This window comes from Pleurodeles waltl, chromosome 7 (assembly GCF_031143425.1).
Source record: "Pleurodeles waltl isolate 20211129_DDA chromosome 7, aPleWal1.hap1.20221129, whole genome shotgun sequence".
NCBI classification, from domain to species: Eukaryota; Metazoa; Chordata; class Amphibia; order Caudata; family Salamandridae; genus Pleurodeles; species Pleurodeles waltl.
In genome coordinates this window covers 1,283,958,321-1,283,974,256 of record NC_090446.1, presented here as the reverse complement: position 1 = coordinate 1,283,974,256, position 15,936 = coordinate 1,283,958,321, and positions in this window count along the sequence as shown.

Genomic DNA, 15,936 nt, shown 5'->3' with positions numbered 1-15,936 from the left:
AGCGGAGAGACCACACGCCAGTTAAACTAGCGCCACGTTGGGACGGAGAACACTGGCGGATGCTTATCCTTGGACCTTGGCCGTCGTGAGCGGAAGGGAACGTGGGCCCGTCCGGGGGCTGGCCTCCCTGGCCTGAGCACCTGGCTGTCTCCCCCGCCCCCACCAGTGCGGCCGTGGCCCGTCTCCGCCGATGCCCCCTCTGGGTGACTGAACTACTAGAGTAGCAGGCGCGGAACCCTGACCCCAAGGAGGACGCACTATCAGAACCCGGGACTACTCGACCCTGGTTCCGCCGGCTGCACTGACGCCCCCCCCGCAGTGGCTTGCGGACAGAGGCATGCTCTGATTAGTGAAAAAGGGAAGAATAAACCCCGCTCATACTCCACCAACTAACGCGGTGCCTAGAGAGTAAGGGAGCGAAAACTGCGTCAAGGGAACACAGAGCAGGGGCAAATTACTGCGAGGTCAAAACAAAACTGTGCAGAGCACCACAGTACCCCGCACGGCTTCAATCAGGCAGGCACAATGGCAGGCAGGCTTAAATCATCCAAGAACCAAGACCGGAACGCCCAAAGCGCAGCACCCTGTGACCAACAGCCAAACCCGTCTCTACAAACTTTAGAAAGCACACTCTTGTCACATTCCGCACAATTTGAGAAAGTACTACAAGCGATCATGGACACTAAATCCTCCCTGGAAAATAGAATAGACACAGTCTCCCAAGATCTAAGTATACTACGAGTGGAACACCGCAATTTGTCGGAAAGAGTGAAATCGGCAGAAGAGGCGATATCCGAACTGGCCCCCATGGCCCAAGATAACCAAAAATAAATACAGCGCCTAGATGCTGAAGTGAAGGCACTCCGGCGGAGATCGGAGGAAGCGGAGAGTAGATCGCGCCGCAACAATATTCGCTTTCTGGGGTTCCCTGAAAATATGAGGCAACCGAACTTGGAGCTATTCCTAGAGCAATGGCTAATCAAGGAAGTACTAAACGGGGCTCCGTCCAAGTTCTTCTCCATAGAAAGGGTGCACAGAATCCCGGGTAGACCTCCGGCCCCAGGCCAACCACCCAGACCACTGATTGCTAGATTTTTAAATCACAGGGATCGAGACGCAATTTTGCAACAGTTCCGCAATAAAGGCCCATATAAATACGAGGACTCAACTATTAATGAATACCCAGACTTCACACAGGAGGTGCAAAATCAACACAACACCTACGTTAAAATCAAACAGCGCCTGCGAGAACATGACATCAAATATGCTCTGTTGTTCCCCGCTAAACTACGAGTGGTGTCGGAGGACCACACCCACATCTTCACCTCCCCTGAGGACGCCTGGACATGGTTACACGCCAAGGGCCTGGCACGCCCCCGGGAGGATACGGAGGACGCCGAGGAATGGATAACTTCTGCATCGAGGAAACGATCTAAGAGACGCACCAGGAGTCAACCCAATGATCGACAGGCAGCCGAAGAAAGGGCGAAAGTGCTGAAGGAAACACCTCTGCTGATGCAAAGCAACTTTGGAGGACCCAGGTCGACTCCCGAGATCAACTTGGACTCCGACACGGCCAGCTCTGACTCTACAATAACAGGAGTGTGGAAAGGACCGATAGTTACCCCTAGAACCGCAGACGAACTTTAACTATACTCCACCACTCCACCTTTTCACTAACACAAATAGCGGCCGTGTTCGGATGACACCGGGGGCCTTCGAGAGGGGACGGCCCCGGAGAACTGGACATTAACAACAGCGTGTATCTTTTGCATAATCCACCCCCCCCATCTCCTGGGGCGCGCGCATGGGGGAATGGGGGGGACGGGCAAACTGGGGGGGCAGCGGGAGAAGCTCCCTCTATCTCTCTCTCTCCTTCACAACGGGGGGGGTGCCCAATGTTATTAGCAGATTAAGTCTGCGGAAAGATGTGAGCCCCGTAAAAGAGCCACATCTGGTTGCCAACATTACACCACCACGGATATCCAGTTGGATACAGGTTTTTTCACACTGTTATGGGTTAAGTAGTTTCACACAAATTCTTAGTAGGGTTAAGGTTGCAGTTGGGGCGGGAGGGAGTTGTAATATAGTAATAAAGCACACAACAGATCCACTTAAAAGGCAGGGCTCACTGCCGCAAATGGAATCTTTATTAATTGACACAGCAGAGGGGGTGGCTGAGCATGGGACGGAGGCAATCGATAGACATGCACGAATAGGCACATCTCATAAACTCACATGGCACCACACACGAAATGTAACATAAATCAATACGATATTGTAACATGTAACGTGAGGGGATTGGGAGCGCCGAGTAAACGGTCCCGGGTGTACACACGCCTTAAACGCATGAGAACACACATTGCTATTATACAAGAGACACACATGCTGGAGCCCGATCTGCAGGAGCTGCGTACGAAGTGGGGTGGGCAGGTAATAGGCACAACATACTCGGCCTTCGCGAGGGGTGTGTTGATCTGGATAGCAAGCGGGGTCCCATTCCTCCAAACAGCGCACAGAATAGACCATGGCGGAAGATTTGTGGTGGTGGAGGGCCAGCTAGATGGCAGACAGCTGACAATAGTTGGTATATACGCCCCAAACTGCGGGATCACAGGCTTCCTGAGCACACTCTCGCCGTCCTTATTGATTAACCCCTCGGCTCCGGCCATCTGGGGGGGGAGACTTCAATAGCACACCAAACACAACACTAGACAGGTCCTGCGCTCCAATGAGCCCGACAGCAAAAAGAAACACCACAAGTTCATTACAGACATGGACGGGGGATATGAGATTATATGACCTATGGCGCATGGGACACCCGCAGCAGAGGGAATACTCATTCTACTCAGCACCACACAAAACTCATTCTAGAATAGATATAATATGGGGCACCCAGGACATAGGAGCATTGGTTAATGGGTCGGAATACCTAGCAAGGACATTGTCGGATCACTCACCACTGAAAGTGTCACTGGACTGGGGTAGGAAGCGACAGGCGATTCCCACGTGGCGCCTGCAGGTAGACGCTTTACAAGACCAGGCATTCGTGGAAATTCTAAAAACCACATTGAATCAGTACTGGGAAACAAATGACTCAACAGCAAACTCACGGGCAGCCGAATGGGACGCTCATAAAGTGGTGATACGAGGACAATGCATGTCCACCACGTGGGGAGTGAGACGCACCCTACAGGTGGAAGTAGGTAAATTAGAACAGGAGCTCAGGGTAGCAGAGATAGCGGTAGCACGCAACGAAATCCCCCACACAGCGCTAAAAGAAGCGCGCTCGAACTACAACGAAGTAGACAGCAGACTCCGATGTCACGATTATAATTACCACTTATCGCGCTTGCACACAGAAGGCGACAGATCGGGCAGATTGCTGGCGTGGCTGCTACGGGAGGACAAACAGCATTCCCCCATCGGGACCATACGGGTAGACACACACACTACGGTAAACACGCAACTCAAAATAAATGAAACATTCCGTTAATATTACACTAAGCTGTACACTAAAAGCACCTCGTGCACGTCACTGCAACTCGAGTCCTTCCTGGGAGACTCACTGTTACCACAATTATCCCCAGCAGACAGGGACTCCCTTGAAACCACTGTGACAGCAGGCGAAATAGATTTAGCCCTGACGCAAATGCCCAGGAACAAAGCATCTGGCACAGATCACCTCCCGATAGAGTACTATACCACCTACTCCTCTTGCATAAAGCCTCATCTGCTGAAGGTGTTTGAGGAGGCGAGGGCCAACGAACAGCTTCCCCCATCTCAGAGGGAAGCTATGATAGTGGTTCTCCCCAAACAGGGTCGAGACCCCACTGACGTTAAATCTTATAGACCACTCTCGCTCCTAAACTTAGACTGCAAAATATTAGGTAAAATATTGGCTAACCGACTAGCTCCCATTATACATACCCTAATACATGATGATCAAAACGGCTTGATCCCGAAACGCAACACCTTTTTAAACATCCGCAGATTGCTGAGCCTAATGGGCGATACCCCCCCGGAGGCACTTGAAGAGATGGTGCTGTCACTGGACATTGAAAAAGCGTTTGACACGCTAGAATGGGACTTCCTACTGGCCACAATGCGGCGAATGGGAATAGGCCCCAACTATATTCGTTGGGTCCGGACACTCTACTCTAACCCCCAAGCTAGAGTGAAAACGGGGGGAGTCATATCGGATAGCTTTCCAATCTCCAGGGGCACGAGGCAGGGATGCCCCCTATCTCCGCTATTGTTCGCTATAGCAATGGAACCACTAGCAGCGAGAATACGCTCGATGAAGGACAGCTGGGGGATAGTCAGGAAAGGGCTTTACCACGCAATCTCACTATACGCTGATGATGCCCTTATCTATATTCGTAAAAGTAGCGAGGTGTTACCAGCAGTAATGTCATTGCTGGCCGAATTTGGAAGCATATCCGGCTTAGTGGTGAACTGGGATAAGTCGTGCGCATTCCCGATGGGCAGGTGGCCATCGGCGAGACAGGAGACTGCCCCGCCGGGCCGACTGAAATGGTGCTTTGAAACGTTGAAATACCTTGGGGTAAACATATACCACAACACAGAAGACTTGAGAGACGGGAACCTGGGGAGAGCACTAGCTTCCATAAAGGGCTCTTTACGATTCTGGAACAGACTACCGCTCTCGCCCCCAGGCAGGGTGGCGGTCGCGAATATGCTAATACTACAGAGGCTACTATATTATTTCGCTGCTTTGCCAATCAACATTCCATAGAGCTTTTTCAGGAATCTGAACACAGCGCTTCTACAACTCATATGGGGTGGGGGTAGAGCGCAGGTGGCACTAACCTCATTGCAATGCCCATCGGACGCGGGCGGTTTGGGAGCTCCTAATTTTGAACTGCACTGTGCGGCTGCCCAACTGCAGTGGCTACAGAACTGGATCCACAGACCAACGCCGGCAGAATCCGAATGGCTGGAGTCCTGGTTAAAAGGGACTCCACTGATAACGTGGTTGTCAATTAAACACCCTAAAAGTGAATTGGTTAACCCACTGCTAGCAGCGGCTCACGCATGCAGGGGGAAATACGTCCAAAAAGACCACAAAACGCTCCCTTATTCCCCGCGTATCCCACTGGATCTCCTTCCGGGATGGCATAAAGCTGCAACGCACCAGCCGTCTGTGTGGACAGAAGCGGGCATACAATTAGCGGGTGATTGCTTTGAGGATGGTAAACTAATGTCATTTGAAGCCCTGCAGGCTCTCACAGAAGTAAACCCCGGCCAATTTCTGTCATATCACGCCATATGCTTGGCAATCAAAAAAACGTGGGGCGCAGGAATCCTAGAACCGAAGATCTCCCCCATTATACACCACATCCTACAATATGATGCCCATACAAAAGTAGTATCGAGCCTATACAAGCTCCTCAACAATCCCCCTGAGCCGCAAATGGAGAGGGCTAGGGAGAGGTGGAACTCGGTCCTGCCGGATCCAATACCACAGGAGGATTGGCCGAAAGTTCTGCAACATGCTCGAGGAGTGTCGAGGAACCCCAGATTCCGCTACACCCAGTTTAACTTTACACACCAAACATACATATCCCCAGCCAGGTTGGGGCGAATGTTTCCCGGCTCGGAGCCGACATGTCCCAGATGCAAAGCCCCACGGGCGCACTTCTACCACATGGTCTGGGAATGCCCTCAAGTACAAAAGGTATGGAGAGAGGTGGTGCTAGTGATTTCAGAATTGACAGGACTGGGACTGACAGTGGACCCCAAGTCATGCCTCCTGGGGCTGAGGACAAGAACGAAAAGGCATAGACACTTACACAAATTTGCTGATCTAGCATGCGTGATGTATAAAAGATTGATAGCAATGCACTGGAAAGCGCCTAGAGCACCTGATCAGAAATCATGGCATACCACTACACTGCGTAGGGCCCGCACATAATATCAAGTACTGAGGAAACTAGCACGGGAGGGGAAACAACATACAGGCTGCAACACCTGGGAAGTATTGGTGTCCAAACTCGAAGCTAAAAATGATGACAAACCCCCATGAAGTGGGCGCTCCCCCCGCACAACATATTGAGCAGTAACACGCCTGCGTACCCCGCGACGGTGTCGCCCCCCTCTCTCCGGATGTGCAACTAATTATAGACATATAAGCGCAAAGATCCTTGCCCTAGCTCCCCAACCGCCCACTGGTGCTAGCACCCCAGTCCATACATGCGGTAAGCACATTTTCACACACCCCGCTCACCATTACCGTATACACACAAAGGCACCATCATTCATCACAAAAGGAGGACCCAGTGGAACATAGTCCATACTAGAAGGTACATGCGTGATTTCCCAATACCACAACACAGGCGCAGGAGCCCGACTAACGCGGAATGCACTAATATTGTTTTCTATAGGTGGATCTGAAGTGTGCACAAGTAGGGGGGGGTTAGGTGTTTGATTGTTACCAACTCAGATAAATATGATCCTGTTGTAAAATAGAACAAGTATATAATATGTATCTGGAATGTAAAACCAATAAAAATTATTAAAAAAAAAAAAGAAAAAGTCCCTGCACATCATCCAGTCCAGTAGAAGCAGGATGTCCCTTAAACAAATTACAGTTTCCATTATCAACTGGCGGTATAGCCCAAACTCATGTAGATGCTTCAAGTTTATCACAAGCCTGAACTTCTTGATTTTTCTTTTAGAACAGAAATAGATTGCTAAGAAACCCCCTGGGATGCCAGGAGCACTGTGCTTTTACTCATTTTAAAGGGAGTTCATTGACTTCTGTAGATATCAAATCTGCCCACTTCTTGAGAGACCTTCATTAGAAGTGTCAGTCTGTCCTAGGAAGGAGTTGCACAAACGTTTATCTAGAAGTCATTCACTGTCTGAAGAACCCCTGGATCTCTGGAAATACTTTGCCATTCCTGCACAAAAAGAGCTAACCTGCAAAAGGAAGAGACTGCACCCTTATCTTGTCTTACCCATCCCCTTGCTTGTCCTCCATAGTAAGCAAAGCCAAATCATCCAGCCCTTCTCTGGGGCAAGAACACAGGCCTGGTATAATTAAATTGGCAGATATTCTAGGATTTGATGAGGGAATGGGCAGCCAGCGAAATGACCATTGTATCTGTTGGGTTTGGTAGAGACATGTCAAAAACTCTCATCAATGAAGAGTGGGTACCTTGCACATTTAGTGACATCTCATAACCTACCCATTCCCCCAACTTTGGGTCAGTCCTCAACAGTATAAACCTTTCAACCCTTCATATGACAAAGCAGCATTAGTGTTGTCTAAGAAGCAGATAGCTCTCTGAGCTCATCTAGGTGTAATCTCCCCAAAACCTTTGCTCGTTCTGCTGAACACAATATTCTAGCCAGTGGTCCTAAAGTGCACAACAGTTTATCCTGGCAAGAAGCCTGGGTTTTGTCCACCCCTCTCCTTGGATGTTTATCCCTCCCTTTACTAAATAAAGTAATATTTTTGCATCTTTCACTGGGGTTACCACCACTTTATCTTTAATGGAAGGTCTTGGACATTCTGCTCTAATTTTGGCTCTAGTGACCCTATTCATCGGGCATTTAATTTGCGCTTTTATGAAGCCATATACAAATGATGGAGGGAACCACTTTGCAGAGTTTGGATGTTGTAAAAGAGTGGGGCCAAACTCTGGATTTCCCTCTAAATCCAAAATAACCTCCTGAGGTTTATTAATCTTTGCCTTTTTAGTGATTCCAGGTATATTGTCATAACTCCATCTTGTGCCCAATGTGCTGTGGGTTTTATTCGCCGGGCTCATGTCATCCTTCTCTTGTTGTGTCTCCCTGTCCCAAGCACTCCAAGTCATCCTTCCCTTGTGGCACCTTCCTGTCTCAAGCACGGCATGGCACCCCTTCCAGGAAGCTTGAACCATTCAACCTCATGTTCTGTTGATAGGCAAGTTTAGTCTTTTTTGCACCTGCAGATTATCACATGTTTTTAGGACAAGTTACGCTATCCACTGTGATCCACTGAACTGTACCATCATGCACTTGGGTTTCCATTATATTTGTTAATTGTTTCCAGGTACTGTTTGCAAGGCCTCATATCCATCATATCTAACATGAATTTTCCCAGGTTCACTGGAATATTCCACACCTCCACATGGAATACGTGCCATCTGATAGAGACTTCTAGTTGCAGATTCCTTACCTTAGAATTTTCCCCCATGCGTCAGGCTGGATCCGGAGATTTTTCTTCGAGCAATACCCTTGCGCATCGGTAGGTGGCGTCGGTCGACTCCGGAGGCGTCGCAGACGTCGTGGTCGCCGTGATGATGTCGGGAGTAGTATATAGACGCCGCCCTCGCGCAGTGACATCAGTTCTTTTCTTTCTGCGCCACGCGCTGACCCGGAGAGAGCTACCCTAGGTTATTTTTTGGCCGAATTCAACTGTTTTGTCAAGCTTTTTTGATATGACTTTGGTGCGTCGAGAATGTCCCAAAGACCGGGTTCAAGCCTTGTGAGGACTGCCATCGGACGATGTCAGTGACGGATCCTCATTGCATTTGTCTGTGGTGCCTCGAGCGCGACCACGACCCGAAGACGTGCTCCGAGTGTCGGGCCATGCACCCGAAAGCTTTGAGGGAGCGGTCCCTAAAGCTAATGGCGGCCCGGCACTCGACTCCGCGTAGGACTGACAGTGGACCCCAAGTCATGCCTCCTGGGGCTGAGGACAAGAACGAAAAGGCATAGACACTTACACAAATTTGCTGATCTAGCATGCGTGATGTATAAAAGATTGATAGCAATGCACTGGAAAGCGCCTAGAGCACCTGATCAGAAATCATGGCATACCACTACACTGCGTAGGGCCCGCACAGAATATCAAGTACTGAGGAAACTAGCACGGGAGGGGAAACAACATACAGGCTGCAACACCTGGGAAGTATTGGTGTCCAAACTCGAAGCTAAAAATCCGTGATGTGCAACTAATTATAGACATATAAGCGCAAAGATCCTTGCCCTAGCTCCCCAACCGCCCACTGGTGCTAGCACCCCAGTCCATACATGCGGTAAGCACATTTTCACACACCCCGCTCACCATTACCGTATACACACAAAGGCACCATCATTCATCACAAAAGGAGGACCCAGTGGAACATAGTCCATACTAGAAGGTACATGCGTGATTTCCCAATACCACAACACAGGCGCAGGAGCCCGACTAACGCGGAATGCACTAATATTGTTTTCTATAGGTGGATCTGAAGTGTGCACAAGTAGGGGGGGGTTAGGTGTTTGATTGTTACCAACTCAGATAAATATGATCCTGTTGTAAAATAGAACAAGTATATAATATGTATCTGGAATGTAAAACCAATCAAAATTATTAAAAAAAAAAAAAAAAGTCCATGCACATCATCCAGTCCAGTAGAAGCAGGATGTCCCTTAAACAAATTACAGTTTCCATTATCAACTGGCGGGAAAGCCCAAACTCATGTAGATGCTTCAAGTTTATCACAAGCCACAAGCGTAGGTCCCGGTCTCGCTCGAGATGAAGGTCTCGAGAACAGTCGCGGAGTCATCACCACTCGTCTTCTTCGAAGTCCTCTGGTCAAGGTAAGAAGAAGAAAAAGTCGAAGAAGTACCATCGCTCTCCGACTTCACCCCGTCGCTCGGCTGACACAACGTGGGACGAGCGTCCAACCACTAGGCTTCCGTCCTCGGAGCCTACGTCTGGGTCGACTCCGCACTTCCCCGAGTTTCCCGGAGCCGGAGCGACCCCCGCCCAACTTAAAGAGTTTTACGAGCCCATGTGCCTCATTTTTTGGCGGGCCTATCCCGATATGGCGCCTTCAGGACCAAGGGGTTTGGCTGAGGGTCTGTCGGGTTCCGCGCCAAAGGCTTCAGCCCCGGCCACCGAGGTCGCGGATCCACACTGACGCCGGTCGCACCATCGAGACCTTCCCCGGCGCCGGGTCGATTATCGACGCTCCCGACGTTGGTAGTGCCCACTAGCGACGTCGCCCCAATTCTCATCCCCGACGACTCGGAGTCAGAGCGGTGTCGGCCGCCGCCGCCATCGGCTTCGGTGGGCCATATTTGCCCGAGGTCGGATTCAGACCCATTTTCCTATGGGTACAAATATGGGGAGGAATTGAAGGGGACCCTGGACCCTTATGAATACCAGGATGACCCTACTATGGACTGGACACAGGACTTGGGCGAAGCCAGTGGTCTGGATACTTCTCCTGATGCTGGCATGCTGTCTCCTCCTACTGTGGCTACGGCGGAGGGAGATACTTATAGTATTGTGGTTAGTAGGGCGGCTGAGGTCCTTGGCCTGGAGCTACCTACTGTAGAAGTCAGATCTAATCTCCTGATGGAGGTGCTTCAGCCTGGGGCTTCTACTTCGGAACCCCTTCTCCCATTCAATGAGGCCCTCACTGATGTCCTTTTGGGTACATGGTCCAAACCCAACACAGGGGCTCTTGTGAACAGGAGTATCGCTCGCCACCATCGGCCCGCTCTGAACGACCCAAAGTTCCTGTCCCAACATCCTACGCCTGAGAGTCTTGTAATCCAGGCTTCCTCTTCTTCTGGCGTGTTCCATTCTGCACCCCCGGATAGGGAATCCAAAAGGCTGGAACAATTTGGTAAGAAGTTGTTTTCTTCCTCCAGCCTAGCACTGCGGTCTGTGAACAGTGCATGTCTTTTGGGCCATTATTCCCACTCACTGTGGGATACGGTTGCGCAAGTCCTGCCGCAGATACCGGAGGAGGCCCGTGCTATCGTCTCCCAAGCAGTGAAAGATGGGAGAGCCACGGCAAAGTTCACTATTCGTTGTGGGCTGGATACGACCGACTCTCTGGGCAGAACGGTTGCGACGACAGTGGCCTTATGGTGCCACGCCTGGTTACGTACTTCTGGCTTCTCGGGGCATGTCCAACAGTCACTCATGGACATGCCCTTTGATGGCACTCGTCTCTTCGAAGACAAAGCGGACTCGGCCTTGGAGAGATTCAAGGATTCCCGTACTACGGCGTGGTCCCTTGGTCTTTCCTCCGCAACACGCCCACCACAGTCTGCTTTTCATCCCTTTCGTTGACACGGAAGTGGCGCCCTGTTATGTCCTCAACCCAGCCACTGCGCCATGCACGCTGGACAGCCTATGCGTGGACACGTAATCCCACGTGGCCGTGGGACAGGGAACCAGAGATCTGTCCCGCCCGCCTTTGCCCCCGCTGCAGCCTCCAAACCCTCCTAGTCCGTCCCCTCACTCCCGCCCAGTTGGTGGCAGGATCTGCCATCACCTGCCCCACTGGGAACATATCACCAAGGACGGGTGGGTTTTGCAGATCATTCGGAAGGGCTACTCCCTCCCTTTCGAATCTGCACCACCACACATGCCACCATCCTTCCATCATCTTCCGGAGGATCATTTGGTGCTTCTCCACCAGGAAGTCGCAGCTCTCTTGGCCAAGGGAGCTATAGAAAGGGTCCCTGTGCCAGAAGTAGGTTGTGGTTGTTATTCCCGCTACTTTCTGATACCAAAGAAGAACAAGGGCTTACGTCCTACCCTAGATCTTCGGGACCTGAACTACTTACTCAAGAAGGAGAAGTTCAAAATGCTCACCCTGGCTCAGGTTCTGTCTGCCTTGGACACAGGAGACTGGATGGTAGCGTTGGACTTGCAGGACGCTTATTTACACATCCCCATCCTGCCTGCCCACAGACATTACCTACGATTCATGGTAGGTACCGAGCACTTTCAGTTTACTGTGCTCCCTTTCGGCCTTACCAGTGCCCCTCGGGTGTTCACGAAAGTGATGGCGGTGGTTGCAGCTCATCTGCCAGGTTAGGGGTCGCAGTTTTCCCCTACCTAGACGACTGGCTGTTGAAGGCGCCTTCGCCCCGGACAGTTGTCTCCCATCTTCAGACTACGGCGAACCTCCTGCACCAGCTGGGGTTCACTATAAACGTGCCGAAGTCACACCTGACTCCCTCTCAGACGCTCCCTTTCATCGGAGCTGTTCTGGACACACTGCAATTTCGGGCTTATCCTCCCAAAAAGTGAGTCCAAGACATTCAGACTATGATTCTGATCTTTCAGCCTTGGTCTTGGGTTTCGGTGAGACTGACTCTGAGGCTGCTGGGCCTCATGGCCTCCTGCATCCTGCTAGTAACACAAGCCAGGTGGCATATGCAGCTCTGCAGTGGGACCTGAAGTTCCAGTGGGCGCAGCATCAGGGAAATCTCTCCGACATGGTCTAGATCTTGGAGGGGACTGCGAAAGACCTGCAGTGATGGCTTTCGAATCCCGATCGGGTCAACGGCAGATCCCTCTCCCTTCCCCAACCAGATCTCTCTATAGTGACAGATGCGTCACTTCTGGGTTGGGGCGGCCACATGGGAGAGGTGGAGATCAGAGGCCTCTGGTCTCCGGCGGAGTCGGGACTCCACATAAATATGCTGGAGCTCCGGGCGTTCAAGCTTGTGTTGAAAGCACTTCTTCCCTCTCTCAAAGGGAAAGTGGGGCAGGTGTTCACGGACAACACTACCGCCATGTGGTACAACAACAAACAAGGCGGGGTAGGGTCCTGGACCTTTTGTCAGGAGGCACTACGCCTTTGGACATGGCTGGAACATCAGGGCATTACCCTGATGGTTCAACATCTGGCGGGCTCTCTCAACGCCAGAGCAGACGAACTCAGCCACCGACGCACTGTCGATCACAAATGGCGTCTCCAGCCAGAGGTGGTTCAAGGTCTCTTTCTCAAGTGGGGAGAGCCTTGATTAGATCTGTTCGCCTCCGCAGAGAACGTGCAATGTCAGCTATTTTGCGCGTTGGAGTTTCCAAGGCAGCACTCGCTCGGAGACGCTTTTCGTCTCGACTGGAGCTCCAGCCTCCTTTACACCTTCCTGCCTATCCCTCTTCTGCCCAAGTTCTCAAGAAAATCAAGTACAACTGGGCCCAAGTTATCTTGGTGGCTCCGAACCGGGCTCGAAGAGTGTGGTATCCAAAGCTATTGAGCATGTCCATCGATCCTCCACTCAGACTGCCTCTTCGGGAGGATCTTCTGTCGCAGCAACAGGGGGCGGTCCTCCACCTGAACCTGTTCAACCTCCGCCTTCATGCGTGGAGATTGAGCGGCAACAGTTGACGGCATTTGCCCTTCCACCCGAAGTCTGTAATGTTATCTTGGCAGCCAGGCGTCCATCGACTAAAACTGTATATGCCTGTCGTTGGAAAAAAATTGTGGCATGGTGTACCAACAAATCTGTTGACCCCCTTTCTGCCCCTCTTTTAGAGGTTCTTCTATTCATTCTTTCTTTAGCCCAGCAGGGCTCTGCATTGGGAACCCTTAAAGGGTATTTGTCTGCCATTTCCGCCTTTCTTAGGCTTCCTGATCAGCCCTCACTCTTTAAATCTCCTATTGTGAGTAGGTTCTTAAAAGGGCTCACCCACTTATTTCCTCCCACTCCCTTCATCATGCCTCAGTGGGATCTTAATCTTGTACTTACTTACTTGATGTGTACCCTGTTTGAGCCAATGCATAATTGTCCCTTGCAGCTCCTCACATTCAAAACTGTCTTTCCCTTCGCTATCACCTCTGCTCGCAGGGTGAGTGAGCTTCAGGCCCTTTCTTCAAAGCCTCCATACTTGTCTGTACACCATGACAAAGTGGTGTTACGCACTAGAGCTTCCTTACTTCCTAAGGTGGTTACACCATTTCATGTAGGCCAGTCCATCACTTTACCTACCTTCTACGCACCCCCACATCCTTCCCATGAGGAGGAGAGACTCCACCGTTTGTACCCAAAAAGAGCGTTGGTGTTCTACCTCAATCATACTAAAGATTTCCGGGTGGACGATCAACTCTTTGTTGGCTATGTGGGTTCGAAGAAAGGAAAGGCGGTGCAAAAGAGTACCATCTCTCGATGGGTGCTTCTTTGCATCAAAATGTGCTACGCTTTGGCTAAAAAGCAACCTCCTGAAGGCTTGCGGGGTCACTCTGCCAGACCAAATGCTGCATCCACTGCGTTAGCACACGGAGTTCCTGTCCTGGATATCTGTCAGGCAGCTTAGTGGGCATCCCTGCACACGTTTGCTAAGCATTACTGCCTGGATAGTCAGGTCCGTTGAGACGGCTACTTTGGTCGTTCGGTCCTGCAGGACTTTCTAGTATGATCTTGGTTCGCAGCCTACCACCGAGGATGGCATTGCTTGGGTATCTATTCTAAGGTAAGGAATCTGCAACTAGAAGTCTCTATCAGATGTACAAGTTACTTACCTTCGGTAACAAAATATCTGGTAGAGACATATTCTAGTTGCAGATTCCTTACCGCCCACCCATCCTCCCCACTTGCGAACTGATTTCTAGGGACAGGGATTCCCTCTTTCAGGTCCTTAGCTCTGGTGCATCAATCTCAGTGTTCTTAGCGGCTCTGCGCTCTGGCGTGGAAAGTCGTTAAAAGAAACTGACGTCACTGCGTGAGGGCGGCGTCTGTGTACTACTCCCGACGTCATCACGGCAACCACGATGCCTGCGACGCCTGCGGAGTCGACCGACGCCACCTACCGACACGCAAGGGTATTGCTCAAAGAAAAATCTCCGGATCCAGTCTGGTGCCTTGGGGAAAATTCTAAGGTAAGGAATCTGCAACTGGAATATGTCTCCACCAGATATTTTGTTACCGAAGGTAAGTAACCTGTACTTCTGGAATCATCTTTTCTTCCAGCCTATTTACCCCCTCTAAATTGCATCAGCGCTTGGCCTCATTCCAGTCCTGTGCAAGCATCGTCCCTGCACTCACCTCCTGAGTCGCCTGCAACCTTCCAGCACTGTAGTTGTCCAAGATTTCCTGATGATTCCCTGATCCTGGCTTCTGCAACGCTTCGTGTCTTCCTTCATGATCTACAATTCCACCCCTTCTTGAGCTTCTTGCACCTCAGCCTCCTGTCATCTTGGGATTCCAGTTAAAGTACTATACAAGGCTAAGGGTGTCATTACAACCCTGGCGGTCCAAGACCACCAGGGCTGTTATGACGGAAGCACCACCAACAGGCTGGCGGTGCTTCCCAGGTCATTACGACCGCGCCTTCCCGCCACAATCGCCCCGGCGGTAGTAATCCACCAGGGCAGCGCTGCTAGCAGCGCTGCCCAGGGGATTACGAGCCCCCCTACCGCCAGCCTTTTCCTGGCGGTTTGAACTGCCAGGAAAAGGCTGGTGGTACGGGGAGTCGCGGGCCCCTGGGAACCCCTGCACTGCCCATGCCACTGGCATGGGCAGTGCAGGGGCCCCCTGACTGGGCCCCGTGTAGCTTTTCACTGTTTGCTATGCAGACAGTGAAAAGTGCGACGGGTGCAACTGCACCCGTCGCATGGCCACAACACCGCCGGCTACATTTGGAGCCGGCTCCTGTGTTGCGGCCGAGATCCCCGCTGGGCCGGCGGGCAGAAACTAGGTTGCTGCCCGCCGGCCCAGCGGGGATCTCCAAATGGCTGCGGCAGGGGTGCGGCCGCATTGGCGGCCGCCCGGCTGTCCGATCTCGGTGGGCGGCTTCAGCCACCCACCAAGGTCGTAATTAGAGCCTAAGTGTTTTTCACTCAGGTTAGTGCGCACTAATCCACAGACTAGCAGATATGTTAAAGACTGATTCCTATAAAGTCATGAGCGCGTCTTTGGACAATGGACATTGTTTGAGCATTAAACCCCATGAGGCCCAGCGCTCCAACCTCTTTCATTGCAGCCCTCTGAACTTTATTGCCCCCGAACTGAAAGTTTGTCACTGTGTTTCTTGACAAGTTGTAGCTAGTATTTTGGGAGAACCTTCTAGAGATTAAAGCTGTATCCAAGTCTAAATCTGAATCTGAACTTTGTATGTTCCCGAGTGCCATGAAATCCCAGTTTATTCTTGAAATGATTTCATCTCTCTCTCATGCAATATTT